Source organism: Mus caroli, unplaced genomic scaffold (assembly GCF_978045245.1).
Source record: "Mus caroli unplaced genomic scaffold, Mus_caroli_1 scaffold_20, whole genome shotgun sequence".
In the NCBI taxonomy this organism is placed as follows: Eukaryota; Metazoa; Chordata; class Mammalia; order Rodentia; family Muridae; genus Mus; species Mus caroli.
In genome coordinates this window covers 8215163-8220000 of record NW_028227275.1, presented here as the reverse complement: position 1 = coordinate 8220000, position 4838 = coordinate 8215163, and positions in this window count along the sequence as shown.

Sequence of the window (4838 nt, the reverse complement as noted above, 5' to 3'; positions counted from 1 at the left end):
TCACTGCACACTACGACACCCCAGTTTTTCAGTCTACAAAGTTTTTCCGTCTCCCATTTTGTCACCACCTGTTTGGGCTTTTCACATTTTTTTTTTAATCTTCACACATTTCCATTCCTGTTGAGAGACCAGTTTCTGTACTGCTTCGGATGATAACCTGCTGTTAAAAAGAGATCCGTGCTATATAATGATTCAGGCACAATAGAAATCTGTTTCCCATTTGCATAACAGGCAGGCAGTTATGCCTGCCTCCACATAGTAATTCAGAAATAAGACTCCTTTTCCTGTCTCTCTGAAACTGGGTACCCCATAGTTTTGCCTGGTAGACCGTGTTTGGAGAGAAGGGGGAGGGGGAAGGTATTAGAATGAGTTTTAGATATCCACCCAGGCCAGGCTAGTGCAAGGGAAAGGCATGGTATCAGGACTGATTCCTTCCATCTATTCAGAGAACACCCAAAATAATCACATCAACACAAGGCTAGACAACAGGTACAGAATGCCAGAGACCATGAGCCCAGGATTCCAACGAAGCCATGCGCAGAAAGAAGAGGAGGGTAGACCAATGGGCGTGGAAAGCCGTTCCCTAAGCTAGGTTTTAAGTGATCTCCATGGAAACAGGGGAGCATGTGGGAGGGAGCCCTGGAAGTCAAGCCTGCATTTCTTCATGATTAGACACTCAAGGCACTTAACCAATGTCTGACGACAGAGAAGGGGAGGGAAGGGGTAGGTGGTGTCTAGAACCAAGAACCTCCCTTCGAGAATTTAGGGAATAGCGGGCTCCTGCGGAGATCACAGAGCAGAAACCTTAAACAGCAACGAAGTGCTTCAGTCTCCAAAAACTACTCTCTGCTTCCCTCTCCCCGACGAGCTCCCCAAGGAAAGGGAGAGTGTGGATCCATGTGTCTATAATAAGATGTTTCCAACTCAAGCGTATCTGATTGGACAGGAGTGGACAACTGACCCCAAACAGATGACCAAATGTTTTCCCCCCAGGAATGTGGAATTGGGCCAGCGAGAGACCATTGGTGAGATGGTGGGGAAAGCCTAGAAAGGCCTAAAACATACATCCATGTAGGTTGGGGACTATAGAACTTTACAGATTTCCAGATGCATAATCTATCATGTAAACGTGACTTCTACAGTCACCAAACACACAATTTACACAACTGAATTTGACAACCCTGCTGGAGTTGGAAGTCTAAAATGGCCACATTTGATTATGCACTTGTAAAAATATGTATATATTACATAATACATATTTTATAAAATCATGCTATTAGCAGCCCAAAACAGAATTCATGTGAGGGAAGGAGTTTTCTTTATATGGAAAAGTACCCTGATGATCTAGTCAGAGAGTTTTTCAGAAGAAAATGTGATGTCCCATGACATCAGCAATGGGGAAGTTACTCTGCTTGAGACAAAGGGAAAACTTCCAAGTTTTTTAATTTTCCCCTGAAACAGGGAGAAAGCTACCTGAACAACACTGTTTTAGGTGAAGGCTGAAAGTCCTCTACCTGGAATATCAGTCTTAATGCATGAATGAAAACTATTGGGGGTAACAGAAAATGTCACTGGAAGTGTAAAGGAAGTGAAAAATATTGGGTTTCCAAAACAACTCAAAGAAATAGACTTTTGTAGGGAATACTTCAATAAGCCTCACTGTGCACAGATAAGCCCCGTGGGATGTGGATACATAAAAACAGATAGTTGGTTTCGAATTAACAGCTTCAGCAGACCCTCCTAGACCAATGGAACAGAACTCAGCCTAGAAGTAAATGCACAGATCTAGGGCCAGCTGCTTTTCAACAAAGTGCTAAAAATACATTAGAAAAATTGCACATTCTTCAATATATGATGCTGTGGAAATTGGATACATACATACATACATACATACATACATATATACACACACTGTCTTAGTCAGGGTTTCTATTCCTGCACAAACATCATGACCAAGAAGCAAGTTGGGGAGGAAAGGGTTTATTGGGCTTACACTTCCACACTGCTGTTCATCACCAAAGGAAGTCAGGACTGGAACTCAAGCAGGTCAGGGAGCAGGAGCTGATGCAGAGGTCATGGAGGAATGTTCTTTACTGGCTTGCCTCCTCTGGCTTGCTCAGCGTGCTCTCTTATAGAACCCAAGACTACCAGTCCAAAGATGGTCCCACCCACAAGGGGCCTTTCCCCCTTGATCACTAATTGAGAAAATGCCTTGCAGTTGGATCTCATGGAGGCATTTCCTCAATTGAAGCTCCTTTCTCTGTGATAACTCCAGCCTGTGTCAAGTTGACACAAAACTAGCAAGTACAATTGACCCCTTGTCAACTTGACACACAAACACATCACTAGTAAGCCTCAACCCTTACATTCTTACTCATCCCCAAGATCTAAATAACTTTAAAAGTCCCACAGTCTTTACATATTCTTAAAATTTCAATCTCTTTAAAATATCCATCTCTTTTAAAATCCAAAGTCTCTTTACAATTAAAAGTCTCTTAACTGTGGGCTCCACTAAAACAGTTTCTTCCTTCAAGAGGGAAAATATCAGGGCACAGTCACAATCAAAAATCAATCTCCAACCGTCCAATGTCTGGGATCCAACTCACGATCTTCTGGGCTCCTCCAAGAGCTTGGGTCACTTCTCTAGCCAGGCCCTTTGTAGCATACACGTCGTCCTCTGGGCTCCAGATACCTGTACTCCACTGCTGCTGCTGCTCTTGGTGGTCATCTCATGGTACTGGCATCTCCAAAACACTGCATGACCCCTTCAGTCCTGGGCCTTCAATTGCAACTGAGGCTGCACCTTCACCAATGGCCTTCCATGACCTCTCACAGTGCCGAGCCTCAGCTGCTCTGTGTAACCCCTTCATGCCTTCAAAACCAGTACCACCTGGGTGACCCTTACACATTACCAAGTCCCACTGCAGAAGGAGTACAACTCTGCCTATCTCTGGAACACAGCCTCTTTGTGCTTTGAGAAAACACTTCCCAGAAGATGTCACCTCAATGATGCTGGTCTCTTCTTAATCGCCGCTAATTTCTTAGCTCCAGCTAACCAGCATCAATAGTCCCAGTAATGTGAAGGTTTTCCTTTAGTAGTTCTGGTATCTTGTTAATCACAGCTGATTCTTCAGCCCCAGCTAACCAGAACTACAGAATCTTCACAATCAAAACAGCAATGGCCCTGAAAAGTCTTTAATTTTCCCTCTGAAATTTCACAAGCCAGGCTTCTATCTTCTGCACTGTTCTCAACATTATCTTCCAAGCTCCTACAAAACATCTGACAGAGCTCTTAACAATGAATAGATATTCAAGCCCAACGTTCCAAAGTCCTTCCACAGTCCTCCCCAAAACATGGTCAGGTTGTCACAAGAATACCTCACTCTGCTGGTACCAATTTGTCTTAGTCAGGGTTTCTATTCCTGCACAAACATCATGACCAAGAAGCAAGTTGGGAGGAAAGGGTTTGTTTGGCTTACACTTCCATGCTGCTATTCATCACCAAAGGAAGTCAGGACTGGAACTCAAGCAGGTCAGGGAGTAGGAGCTGATGCAGAGATCATGGAGGGATGTTCTTTACTGGCTTGCCTCCCCTGGCTTGCTCAGCCTGCTCTCTTATAGAACCCAAGACTACCAGCCCAGAGATGGTCCCACCCACAAGGGGCCCTTCCCCCTTGATCACTAATTGAGAAAATGCCTTACAGTTGGATCTCATGGAGGCATTTCTTGAACTGAAGCTCCTTTCTCTGTGATAACTCCAGCTGTGTCAAGTTGACACAAAACTAGCCAGTACACACACACACACACACACACACACACACACACACACACACACACACACACACATGCAGGCAGATCCCATACTTCTCCAGTTCCAAAAATCAACACAATTTCTTAAAACTATGTGAGTGGGTACAGGTGCGGGTGTGGGTCTGGATATAGGTTTATGCATCTGAGTGCAGTGTCTGTGAAGGCCAGAAGAGGGTGCTAGATTCCCCTGGAGCAGGAGTTACAGGCTGTCGTGAGCTGCCCTATGTGGGTGCTTAGAACAACTAGGTCCTTTGCAAGAGCAGTATTTGGTAAGTTGCTGAACCATCTCTCTAGCCTAGATGGGAGATTTAAATATTAAACCTAACAAAGAGCCAGGCATGGTAGCGCACGCCTTTAATCCCAGCACTAAGGAGGCAGAGGCAGACGGATTTCTGAATTCGAGGCCAGCCTGGTCTACAAAGTGAGTTCCAGGACAGCCAGAGCTATACAGAGAAACCCTGTCTCGAAAAACAAACAAACAAGCAAAAAACCAATAAAACCTAACAAGGAAAAGTGAGGCTGAAATACAGTCCGGCTGGCAGTGTGGTTAAGTGGACTCTGCTATGTCAACAACTATACAAAATGTGGCAATTGCTCAAAACTAAGAGTTTATGAGGTGGTGGGTGGCTACAGAATACCAGCAATTTCCAGACACAACAGGGTAGTTTCACATATAACTCACTGCGTTACAACAGGGTGCAGAAGACCTGTGCAAGCTCCGAGGAGCTACTAGAAATCCATGGCTACTGGGAGAGGAGAAGTCAGCATCTTTAAGGGTGTAGCCTTCGGTAGGATGTCACCAGGCTCCTGGGTAGCACAAGTTGGACTTGAGGGGTTTAAAAGGAGATGGGGTAATGGATGGAGAGATGGCTCAGCAGTTAAGAGCACTGGCCGTTCTTCCAGAGAACTCCAGTTCAATTCCCAGCACCCACATGGTGGCTCACAACCATCTATAACTCCAGTTCTAGGGGATCCAATGGGTGTTTCCTCTGACTTCCAAGGGCACTAAACATACAAGTGGTAAATGC